Genomic DNA, 13,361 nt, shown 5'->3' with positions numbered 1-13,361 from the left:
CGCTCTCTCTCTCTCTCTCTCTTCTCTCTCAAAAGTTCAAAACTATCAAAATCTCACTTTTCCAAAAGAACAACGATCCATGAACAAAATTGAAGTAAGCATGGAAAGTGTTCAAATATTGAAATGTTGCTCATAACAACTACAGCAACAAAATACATTAGGATTTCATTTTGTATTTGGGACCAGCCCTACGTTGATTGTCTTGCGCAAGCAAATACTGTTTTTTGGAAGAGGGTTACAAATATGAGAAGAGGCCCGGATAAATATACAGATATTTATGAAGCCCCGTAGCTGCTTTGCCACCCACGACTTTAAGGCGATTTTGACGCTATTTCTAGCCTTTTTGAGGGCCTTGTTTGTAATTGGGCTAGCAATGAGGGACGAAAGACGTATTGGAGAGTCTATGCCACTAAAGATATCTAAACCACCGTCCATGTCGGCTTTTCCTTTAAATATCACAAAGCTCTCGTGGGACTGTCGGTTGTGACCGACGGAATTCAAAACATTCTTATAGTTATACTTTCCACACCACCGCTGATTGGATCACCTTTGACATTTAGCATGCATTACCGCATGAAACTTGGAAAATGTCGCGCCAAAAACGACATAATAAACCACGTCTTGCAGGACAGGGCTGTATTACATGCATATCCTTATTCGTCTAATTGATTCATATCAGTTTTTGTGCATACGTCTTGTTATTAGGATTATGCTAATATCATTTTTGTGAACATGTTGCCCAGTATTGTATTGCATTATTTTGTACGGTGCATTACTTGGCGGCTCAGCTCCTTCCAGAATTACATCCGCTTTGTACACCCGAGTTACATCCATCTCAGGAATTTTTGTGTTTGCAGATATGTGCACTTCTAGTGTTTACCATGGTAGCAGTAAGGTAATATACCTAACGCATAGAACTTACCTGACCTGCCGACCTCGGATGGTGCACGTGCATTTGCATAGGCGACGTCGCAGACAAATTTATGATTGTACCGCACTAGTTTACACAAGGTTGGCAATCTAGCTATTACAACACGCTTCGACTGAAATATATGTTTTTTCAGTCGACTCATCAAATTCATGGCCCGCCAGAGCGTCAAAAATATGACCTGTCATAACGCCCGTCACAAATTCAAAAATATACAATTGTTGAACCAGCTGGCATACATACCTGTAGTGCTATTATGGGACAAAATCTAATGAACCTGCGTTACCTGAAAAAGGCATTGGAGATCAAGCTTTATAGGCGTGCTGCCAGAACCGTGCACGAAGAGGCCATTTTCAGTGTAAATGATGGCGCCGTTGTTGAAGAAAGGAAAGGACACAACGTACACGAAGCCATGGGGCTTTTCACAATTTATTCGTACATGGCAATATTAATCACGTAATGATAGAGACCGACTGATGATGATGATGACAGGTCATGTGATAAAACTATACGGAGCAGTGTCACATAAACAAACATGGGTGAGAATAGCTGAAACAGGAGTGCATTCACGGGTCATCGGCCAAGTGTGTCGCATCACGAGCTGCAGCCATCGGCCAAGTGTGTCGCACCGCGAGCTGCAGCCATCGGCCAAGTGTGTCGCACCGCGAGCTGCAGTCATGTTGCGAACAGGTTTTGTTTCACGGCAAATACCACTCAATCACATGCAGAACATGCCTCTGTAGTAAACGTTTGCACAGTAAGCATTCGAGTAAAATAATTTCATCGAATCCAGTCCATTATTTAGCAGTGTACATGCAAGCCCTTGCCACGACGAGCATTCATGAGCGTGATTGCTTCACACTTGCCTTTGACGTACTGAGTACACAAAACAAAACATATAAGTTGGGGATCAGAATACGTGGTAGTCATCATGCGTTCATCTTGCGGTGTAATCATCCGTGAGCTAATTACTTGTTCTTTGGTAATGGCGGACCGAACCTTAGTGAGTGCACGTCCCACCAAGTTGGACTTGCGCAGCCGGCTGGCGGGTCAAGTTGGAACGTTTACTTGTTCTGCTGTCAACAGATGGCTCTCGCTCCGAGCCCGGTGACAGCGATTGCGGAGCCTCAAAGGATGGTGCACTCAGCACCAGCGTCGGAAGCGGCTTGCTGTGCCTCCTGGCCGCTAGTTCCGTCGGCTGCCGCGAGAGCCCCGCTGGACGAGCGGCCTCCTTCGACTCGACCGCCTCAGGCAGACCGAGTCGCGGCGAGTCCCGCTGCCCATCGACACTCTGATCCGTCTCGTCCGACGTCCTCTCTTCAGAAGGCGGGCCGTCTTCAGCATCAGGCACGACACGCTGCTCTGTCTCCAACACAAGCTCTTTTGCATGGCCGGCGATGGGACTCCCCTGGCGACTCCCCTGACGACTCTCCGATACGTCGCGAGCCCCCGCGGCCCGCCGCCGGCCCGTGCCGCCATCCAGGATGGCGTCCATGCTGCGGCTGCGTGCCATGGAGCCGTCTGGGCACAGCCGCTGCTGGTAGCGGCGCGGCCGCAGCACGCGCGGCGAAGCGGTGCTGGCCGGCGCCAACCGACACGGGCTCTGGCCGCGCGAGGCAGGCGTCTGGCAGCGGCCGCCGGCCAGCGGGCTGAATCGACCCGGGTGCACGGACCTGCCGAGCGGACGCGGCATCAGCCACACGCCGCTCGCGTCTGGGCGACACAGCAGTCAGCCGACGGCGGCAGCGACAGTCGGGCGGCAGGGCCGTCGAGGACCAACCAGAAGTGGTATTGAGTTCCGCCACCACAGCTAACGCGGAGTCATTAGCGCCACCACCATCCCAGCATTAATGCAGCGTCTCATTGGATGTAGTACATTCAGCAGAAGGAACAACGAGCCACTATATCATTCCACCACGACTCAGATCAGGTCAGTTTCATGAACCGGGCCGTCCTACACATCTTCCATTAGCCAAGCTACCGCACCCAACATGCCGGAAAGTGTTGCTGTGTTGTTACTCTCGGCAACATCCAGCCGTCGCCCAGACCACCACGTGATGCAAGGCGTCGCACCGCCCGTGCCCATGCGGCCCCGCGTGCGTCAGGGCCAGCAGGTCACGGCCCGAGCAGCGGCGTCGGCCTGAGCGCGACGCCCAACAGGTCACGGCCGCGAGCCGGCTCCACACCAGCGCTACGTGCTGCCGCTCTCCGCGGCATCAGCGCCCTGTTAGTCCGCCAGTCTGTACAGGATGGATACGGTCAGCGCGCGTTAGCCGCCGGGCAGACGGCGCGCGTGCTCTATGCACGTTCGTGCGAACACGGCGAAAAAACACGAAACTCTGCCGCATGCAAGTGGTTCGTCTCCAAAGCATCCTCGAGGGCGGCGTGACCCCCCGCGGATGCTTGGCCATTCACTAACGCACGTGGCCAACAAAACGAAAAACAAAACAAAAACAAACCACCTAGAGCCGCATGCCGGCGAGTGCTTCCAAGAACAAACCGTGACGAGTGCGGAGCGTCAGACGCCAACAAGAGCCTTGCCGGGCCACACCGTCCACCCCAAGCCGGTGGCATGCACGCGGCATACCTGTTACACGTCTCGCGCCGACTCGGAGCTCTGCGTGCGCTGGAAGCGCGTGCGCCAGGGGGCGGGTGGACGGCGTGGCCGGGCCCGCCACCGGCCCACGTACCGGCCGTCGGGGCGCTCCACCTCGCCGCGGATGAACCGCTCCAACTTGTCCACGCACGCGTCCTGGTAGTCGTGGATCCAGCTAGCGGAAGCGCGGAGAAATAAGAGTTAAATGAGAGCGGATAGATACCGCTGGAAACGTAGACGAGCACTACGACGGGCTGCGATCCAAATGCTTCCCAGCAGACTAAGACAGGCGGTACTGGCACAGGTTTTTTTTACCACAAAGTGCATACAGTCACTTTTATAATTCAACAGTGGTGTAATATATATATATATATATATATATATATATATAATATATATATATATGCTAATGCATATGGGGAGACAAACAAAGAACATTATCTTTCTTTATTAACTAATTGAGATAAAATTGGGACTCACAGAAAACAGGGGGGAAACATAACAAAGGTGAAAGGTCCATGAACAAACAAAAACAGAAGCTGATTGAGAGGGTCGTGGTTGCAGAAGTCGAGAGCCTTTCATGCTTTCCAAGAGGCGCCGCCCGGGAGGGGGGGGGGGGCAAAACGTTCACTTGCAAGGCACTGTCCATCTTATTGCGGCCCTCAAGATCGATCGTGGGGCATTCCCGTTTGCTTCACCCCATGCGAGGACCATCCATTAAGCCCCGCCGGGGTCCTCCCAATCGTTCAGTGTCCACCACATTGGTGTTGGATTTGTTGTTGTTTATTCGGTCGACCCAGAGCTGTGCAGTATTGGTCCACATGTTGATCTGCCCCGGCGCCATTGGGACAAAGTGTTTGTCCGATGGCCAACAGCAGGCCACTCAGCGCCCAACCTGGGAAGGCGCGACGGGGCCGCCGGCGTGACACCGATCAACACCGACACCGCCGCCAGCCGCCGGCGTGACACCGATCAACACCGACACCGCCGCCAGCCGCCGGCGTGACACCGATCAACACCGACACCGCCGCCAGCCGCCGGCGTGACACCGATCAACACTGACACCGCCGCCAGCCGCCGGCGTGACACCGATCAACACTGACACCGCCTACCACAGACCGGACGTCCTGACGTGCCGAGCACCGCGGCAGTGCTCACAGTCAAGCAACACACTTCGGCCTTGCCTGAAAACGCCGAACGGGGGGCGCTGGATAACCGAGTATTTAATGCGCTGTAAACCCCCAATCAACAACAACGACGAAAAAAGCAGTGCATCCTCTCCAGCCCGCCGGATCGGACCGGTGTCTGCTTCCCCACCTGATCCTTGAAGGTACAGATGGCCCGCATGTCCTCCGGCAGTTCCTCCGCCTCCGGCCATTGGAAGTTTGTCGATGACTGAATGATATTGCACTTGGACTGCAGGGCGGGCGTACACCCTCCGAGAATAAGATGGCGTCACATTCAGGTCACATATGGCAAGGTCACACTGGCACGCACAGCTCGGGCCTAGTCGCGTTTAAGAATAATAAGCATGCCTCACGCAGATGGAGAATGCGGAAACAGTTGGTGGCGTAGCTGCGGGGCCAGCAACTTAAGCCAGTACCCCTCACGTCAGCATTGCTTCGCACAGATTCGGCGGGACGTTGCTTTGGGCCAATGTCGCAGTTGCCAAGTGCGTGCTCTATCTCTTGGGGCAAGTGTGCTTGCACCAGCCCAAGCTGCGTTCTCCTTTCTGTGGGAGCACGTGTGCTGTACCAAAGCATGGACAACCGCACACGGTCTAGCCTCTAAAAGGAGTATGTCCTACTGCCTTGCGTAGCGCTCGAGAAACCTTGATTGCAACACTTCGCGTGACAGTAGCATACAGATAATGGATTTTCCTTATAGTGCGCCAGATGACCAATTTGCATTCGGACACATATCTACATTTTCACCGTAATCTGGGCATTATGGGTGGCCTTTGGCACTTCGAAGCCTCGTCCTCATGCCCATGACATTTGACATGGTGTGTATGCGCACTGCCATTCAGTTGATTTAGTTGTGAGGAGTACGCAGATCCCTTTTTCTGCACGGCAATCCATCAAGTTTGGTAAAAACTGTCCGAACGTTGTTCTGCCTACTAGAGAGTTCCAAAATATCTCAAACACCATACAAAAGTAACAGCTTCTAATCAAGCACAACCAATGCACAACACGTCACATCCCGCGTGTCCGCCGTCTCTCTCCCGAGTGGCCCTCGCGTCAACCTGCGCGTCGACCTGCGCGTCGACCTGCGCGTCGATCTGCGCTTCGACCTGTGCGTCGACCGTAGCCGGCCGCACCTTGTGTATCCAGTCCTTCTGGTCGACGTCCTCGATGCACCGGTCGAGCGCCGACGGTGTCAGCACCAGGATGAAGTTCTCGCCTGTCGGATCGAGTTGAGCAGGTTGTTGTCGAACTTGCCCGCCTCCAGCCGCTCGACGTCGATGAAACGGAGAAGCCGCGCAGCTCCAGGTGCACCTTGAGCAGCGACGCCAGCTGAGAGCCGTTGGAGCGCCGGTACGAGATGAAACAGTCGAGCGTCTTGCTGAGGTCGTCCTCCGGCTCCGGCGGCGCCGACTCGCTGCGGCAGGCGGACGCGTGGGCTGAGGCGACTGAGCGGCGGCCGGCACCACGACGCGTCCTGCTCGTCATGGTACCGGCCTGGCCGAGCCCCGATGCGATCCCCCAGGCCTGGACACAGCTTCCGTTAATGGCTCATGCAGGTTCAGGCAACTGAATATCAAAATGGCTCTCCTCTCCGATTTCAGGATAATAACAACGTCAACACTAATTCAGTCAGAGTTAAAAAATATATCATTTAAACACATGATACACAACATGGACCAATAGTCAAAGGACTCACTTTTGATGGCTTGCTGTATTTTGCAGTCGGTGTATGGAGTTGGGGACATTAACACTCGTATAACAGCTGTTCGTTATTCAGATACCTGCGCCAACACGGACAGTCCAGATGCCACGGTCACGGCTGATAACAGCCTAACGTGAATCTGGTCGGGCTGCTTGTTCGAGGCTTGGTTGGCCTCTGTGAGTCACACGGAGAAAAGTGTTGCAATAGCGTGTCCTTATGGACGCGACCCAACCAGAAACATCCCGGATGCAGCCTTTGCAAGCGGCTTTGGTAAATTATCAAAGGTGTGATTCGAGATGTAAGTAAGGTAACTCGATGTCAGCAAAGAATAGTGCAATGAAGGCAAGTCTGCATGACACAATCACACTCTTACTTGGCCGCCTGAAATCTGACGAGAGGAGCGGCAGGAACAAATGGCACATGGAGACACCTGCTTTTAACTTGAATTTTTCGCGGATCGAACCTGATGCACATTCACCATTCAGAGGCCCTGACTGTGCAGCTGAGAGAGAGGGTCGGGGGGAGGCGGCAAGGTGACCGCGGCAATACCATAAGGTGTGTCCACGCGCGTCCCAGGCTTGGCGGGCCGGAAGTGTCGTCACACACACATACACACGGCACCGGGGCGGGGGTCGGTTGAGGCGGCGCGGCGGATCACTGCGGCAGCCGGCACCGGGGCGGGGTCGGTTGAGGCGGCGTTGGCTGGCCACACACACAACACACGGCACTGGGGGGCGGGGTCGGTTGAGGCGGCGCGGCGGGTCAACAACACACACGGCACTGGGCGGGGTCGGTTGAGGCGGCGCGGCGGGTCACAGCAACAACGGCACTGGGCGGGGTCGGTTGAGGCGGCGGCGGCGGGTCACACACACACACACACGGCACTGGGGCGGGGTTGGTTGAGGCGGCGCGGGCGGGTCCACACACACACGGCAACTGGGGCGGGGTCGGTTGAGGCCGGCGGCGGCGGTGTCACTTCTGCGCAGCCGGCCTGGGGCGGGGTCGGTTTGAGGCGGCCGCGGCGGGTCACCACACACGCCACTGCACTGGGGCGGGGTCCGGTTTAGACGGCACGGCGGCATCATATGCTTGGCACGCCGGTCAACGGGGCGGGGCCGTCGGTTGAGGCGGCGCGGTCGGGTCACACACGCTACACGGCAACGAGCGGGGTCGGTTGAGGCGGCGCGGCGGAGTCACTGCGGCAGCCAGGCACCAAGGGCGGGGGTCGGTTGAGGCGGCGCGGCTCTGGTACTACACACACACACGGCACCGGGGCGGGGTCGTTAGGGGCCAGCGCGGCCGGTTTCACCACACACGCACACGCGCACGCGCCACGCGCCGCGCACACGCACACACACACAACCCACCCCTACACACACCCCAACCACACACACACACCACACACCACACACACCACACACACCCAACACACACACAACACCAACATCAACACACACACACACACACACACACACCACACACACACACAACACACACAAACACACACACTGCGGCAGCCGGCACCGGGGGTGGATCGGTTGGGGCGGCGCGGCGGATGTTACTCACATGAGTAGTCCTTGTCGACGCCTGACGTCAGCATCAGGTACGTGTACACACTGAGCTCTGGGCTGATGGCCTGCAGGAAGCGTTGAGCCCCGCTGGCGGGTCGCAGCTGGCGTAGTCGGCCATCTTCTTCAGGCAGTTGAGCTCACGCATGAAACGGGTCCTGGGATGCCGTTGGTGATGCCGATGTCGTCCTCCGCATGTCTTCCGATATGCGCAGGAGCAGGTCTCCGTCGACACGCGAGGGTCTCGAAGGCTTCCGAAACGAGGAGAAGTCGATCTGCATCGCATGCCGTTGCTGGAATTAACCTACACAGCAGACTGGGTCAGCTGTCAGAAGGCTTCATGCTTCGGTTGTAGAGACGTCCTTATCCGAATGCTTTCCTTTTAGATGGACAATCAACATGTGAAACCTACAAACACACTTGTGTTCATCGGCTTGCAAAATTGTTTCGCTTTGCTTAACATTCCACAGTGTTGCGCAGTGTATGCACTAAGTACGCGAATGTTTCACCGCGGGTAATTTACAACATACCTGTGCACGCTACATACACATCTTGTCCGATCGAATACACTAAGGGCATGAAGTCATAAGCGCCACAGCAGCGTGAATGGTCCTTTGCATCCACCGATACGACGGCGGCAATTCCAATTCACCGGACTCTCGGCACTGCACATAACCCAATCACCCGGAGCCTCGGCGCTGCACATAACCCAATCACCGGAGCCTCGGCGCTGCACATAACCCAATCACCGGAGCCTCGGCACTGCACATAACCCAATCCCCCTTTCATTCACACCAGCGTCCGTCCCCGAGCGTCACGCTATTGCACCATTGTTGAGCTTAGTGAGCATTTGAGTGAGGTTGACAACACGTGTCCTCTCAGCATGACCAAATCACTTCATCTAAAACCACCACCACAAGGGAAGAACACTCCACCAAAGCTTACGAATACGTATCCAGTAAGTCGGCGTGCCCGGCCGAGACAGCCCCGCCCGTCTCCCCAGCTCACCTGTTTGACCCACTCGCAGACGTCGCGGACGCTCCAGAGCGGCACCTGCTGGCTCAGCTTGTGCGGCACCTCCTGGCCGATCAGGTGGAGCGCCTGCGCCGCATACTTGGACGCCACCGCATTCGGCGAGCTCGCCACCTGCTTCAGAGGCTTGATGGCGCCGATCTCCTCGAAAACCTCCGGGCAGCCTTGGCGCACTTTGATGCCGGCCTCCATGCAGAAGTGAAAGGCGGCCAGCTTGCGTGCCTCCTCGCGCTTGGAGAAGAGCACGGGTACGAGCCGGCGCAGCCAGTTCTTGGACTGCCCAGTCAGGCCGGTGAGGCCCGTCATGGCCGACTTGGACAGCTCGTCCGGGTCGTGCGAGGTCACGAACGGCTCGACCAGCTCAAGCGTGCCAGACCTGAGCACGGCTGCCTCGATCTGCTTGTTGGCCACCATAGTGGCGATGGCCAAGCACGCGTAATACTTAATGTTGGCGTCGTTGTGGAAGGCGAGCGGGAAGAGCCAACTGGGCACTTTGCGCTCCATCATGGTCTGCTGGTTGTCGGGGGCCGCCGTAAAGTGAAAGGTTGGCCAGCGCTGAGGCGCAGTGCCTCAGCGTCTCCACGTCTTTGGTTTTGCACTGGGTAAGGAGGGCGTCCAGTCCGCCCATGCGCACCACGTCACTGCACGTGTCCTCGCTGTGCTTGAAGAGGTTCTCGAGGAGGCCGGTGCCGACGCGCGACTCCTGCTCGTCCGAATTGTCAGAGCACGTGCGGCAAGCCGTCTGCACTACGTTGTCCAACCCGCGCTCCACCACGTAATGACGATTTGTCGTCGTCAGACACTGGCCGAGCACGCGCGCACTTTTAAGGTCCATCTCCTTACTGCCCGTGTTGCACGAGCTGATGAGCACGTCCAGGCCGCCGTTGTCCCTGATGACGTCGCAGAGTGAGCTGCCGATCTCGTGGCCGTATGTGGGCACGGTCCAGGCGCTGCGCATCATGATGTCCATCTGGTCGAGCATAGACGCCCGCTGCGGCCGCTGCTGGTGGTCGAGGCCGCGCAGCAGCTGCGACACCTGTTGCGAGCATCGGTTGACGGCTCGGCTGACGTCCAGCGGGTTGGTGGTGCGCTGCAGTCGCCCCAGCTCCTCCACCGCCAGCGCCACAGCCGGACTGGTCGGTGTGGTGACGCCCTGCGGGTGGTTCGGCTGGGTCAGGTCGTGAGATTGCCGCGCCGGCGGCGCTACTGCCTCTCCAGACAGAGACCCCACGCCGTCACTAGTGCGGGGCGGCGCTACTGCCTCTCCAGACAGAGACCCCACACCGTCACCAGTGCGGCGCGGCGCTACTGCCTCTCCAGACAGAGACCCCACACCGTCACCAGTGCGGCGCGGCGCTACTGCCTCTCCAGACAGAGACCCCACACCGTCACCAGTGCGGCGCGGCGCTACTGCCTCTCCAGACAGAGACCCCACGCAGTCACCAGTGCGGGGCGGCGCTTGGCACATAGGCGTCGACCGGTGCCAGCGGCCATCACAAACACGCGCCAAATTGAGGGCCTTGGCAACGAGCGAAGGACAACCAGGATATGATTGGCTTGGTCCTCTGGCTGGTAGTGACGTCTAGCGACGGCGTGACATATGGCAGCTGGCCGTGACTCTAACTCCAGCCAGCCCTATCGGCTATCGCAATAATTGCAGTTTTGCTAAAACTCTCCTCGACCCACCACTTGAATGGTGACCTTCATTCCGCCGCACACCACAGCCAAGGGCATTAGCGATATCCTGCGCTGATGGAAATGGGGTGAGCACCCACCAATAAAAACACCGGCCGTGTTTTAACAATTACCGACCTGCTGCTTGCTGATGGTGACCTTGGAGTGGGTGGCGGCGTGACTGTGCTGCTTTTGTTGACCACGCCCACAGATGTCTTGGTCTGGCGCTGCTGGTCCTCAGCCATGGTCACCTTCTCCGTGCTGAAGGCGTCGGTGGAGAGCTTGGCGCCGGCTACGGCCGCTGACCTCGACTCGTCGTGGGTCACGTCACCCGTCTTCAGGTGGCGCTCCTCCTGCCGACGTCACCAGAGGTCAGCATGGGGTGGGCAGCCCGCTGGAGTAGGCGGTCGTGCTGACATGACGCTCCGGGCTCGGGCCCGAGCCCCAGCCGCCTGTGACATGTCACGCACATCCCGAATTCGCCAGGGGACAGTGCGCCACCGTTGGAGGGCGGGGAGAGCGTCACGGGTCCAGCGAGCTGACGGGCCGAACCACCAGTGGTCGGCCCAACCACGAGCCAATCTCTTTCTTCGGCTTCTTCGGCTTCAACTGCGGCTAGTTGCTCGAGCCGCGGCGGGCCAGCGCTGGCCGCCCGCATCCCATCCAAGGTCAGGTCCTCCTGACGGATGAGGCGGGGCCGGCTCTTCACGAGGACCCCTTTCACTGGCGGCGCCTGTCGCCGCGTTCCGTTACCAACAGAGCACGCTACACACGTTGTTTATGGGCTTGGACAGCGCGCCGTGTGCCGGACCTGTTTCGCTGGCGCCGCGAACCGGACAACGTAAACACGGGCCTCGGCGGGCGGAGCTGCGTGTTGCCGCCCCGCTCGCCGGCACTGCCAGGCCCCTGGAAGCCCAACCGCCGGCCGGCCACAGTCAGCTCGCACGACAAGGCCGCCACTCCGCCTTGTGATCATGGAGCTCCGGCCACAGTCAGCTCGCACGACAAGGCCGCCACTCCGCGCTGATCATGGAGCTCCGGCCACAGTCAGCTCGCACGACAAGGCCGCCACTCCGCCTTGTGATCATGGAGCTCCGGCCACAGTCAGCTCGCACGACAAGGCCGCCACTCCGCCTTGTGATCATGGAGCTCCGGCCACAGTCAGCTCGCACGACAAGGCCGCCACTCCGCGCTGATCATGGAGCTCCGGCCACAGTCAGCTCGCACGACAAGGCCGCCACTCCGCCTTGTGATCATGGAGCTTGGTGCGGAGGTGTCAATATTTATCGGACAGCTGCACACGATTAGCGCACACAGCTCGCCCAACAGCGCGCTGGTGTCGAGTGCCGCGTCCGAGAGCGGCCCACGTCCAGGTCGCTCACCCGCGAACGTGCAGCGCTTGGTGATGCTGCTGCGGAGAGACGCAGGAAGGTTGCTCTACAACGAGACGAGAGCAAAGAAACGCGACGCTGGACAGACGGTACAGGTAAGGTTCTGCGATGGGTAAATTAAATGGAACTGCAAAAAAAAAAAAACGACAAGGGAGAGAGAGAAATCGCAACAAACCTACAGCTATAAGACCGCAGTGGGTCGAATCGATTCCGATGACAGCGAGTTGTTGGTTGCACCGATACGCCGCCACGCCCCGGTAACACTGACGATCTCTCGGCGCACACAAACGTCGCTAGAGCCCGACACAGTGTTCGTCACTAACTGCCCAGTGCCCACGCCTCCAGCAATAGAGCTGGTTACGCATGATGAACGTTCCTACAATGTCCAAACGATAAAGAAAAAAACGAATGTTTGTGGGGATGACGACCCAGCTCCAGCAAACCTTAAAAGCTGCTGTCGCTACAATGATCCATTCATTTATCCCCCAGCCCCTGATTCCGCGAACCATACGGTACACTCACTGGAAGATCATTCATAAAGAGCTGCGATCCCCTCCCCACGATGAGCTCCGAAATCCTCAGACGATGACTTCATGCCCACATTTTTAGCCCCGGATGTTGGGCCGCGTGAAGCAGTTCCGTACTGGAAACGGCTGCTGCAGACTCCATAACGCCATACCCGTGGGACTCAACCCTTCAGGCGCCACGCCGCGTGGGCGTGTGCATCTGGTTGCGAGGTCAACGCTGATAGCCGAAGCTGGCGGGACACCGATCAGCGGACCACAAACAATAGCCGTGGGGGTCAACCCTTCAGGAGACACGCCGCGTGGGCGTGTGCAGCTGGTTGTGAGGTCGGCGCTGATAGCCGCGTGCAGCTGGCTGTAAGGTCGGCGTTGATAGCCGAAGCTGGCGGGGCACCGATCAGCGGACCACAAACAATATCCGCGGAAGTCGGGCTGCCCAGCTGCCGCGCGTCAGCTGAGCGTTGCGGGCTGGGCAGCCAATCACGTGTTGCTGCCAGAGTCGCGCCGCGGTGAGCGCGTGAGCGCTGGACACTGGCGCGGTATGCGATAAAGCTCGAAATGACAAAAGAGCTCCCGCTGACCGCACTGAGTTCATTGAAGTCATGCAGTCTAGGTGAGTGCAAAGTCACGAACGCTGCGCGGGACGAGAAGTGGTGCTCTGCAGCCGAGCAGATCAAGCCTGGGGGCGGATGGGACTGAGTCGTAGCCGAATGCTGGCACGTCACAGCCATGCGCATTACTTCACCGCATGGAGAAATA

At 57.7% G+C, this 13,361-nt stretch overlaps 1 protein-coding gene across 6 annotated transcripts in view; it reads right to left on the bottom strand.

The window, feature by feature from the left end:
• The window catches only part of LOC119112389 (NAD(+) hydrolase sarm1), an 89,384-nt gene that overhangs the window by 25,431 nt on the left and 50,592 nt on the right, over positions 1-13,361 (bottom strand). The window lies entirely within an intron of this gene.

The sequence above is a fragment of the Pollicipes pollicipes genome, unplaced genomic scaffold (genome assembly GCF_011947565.3).
Source record: "Pollicipes pollicipes isolate AB1234 unplaced genomic scaffold, Ppol_2.1 Scaffold_7261;HRSCAF=8764_pilon_pilon_pilon, whole genome shotgun sequence".
Lineage (NCBI taxonomy): Eukaryota > Metazoa > Arthropoda > Thecostraca > Pollicipedomorpha > Pollicipedidae > Pollicipes > Pollicipes pollicipes.
Note: the sequence above shows the minus strand (reverse complement) of the source record. Positions and strands in the feature narration are given on the sequence as shown.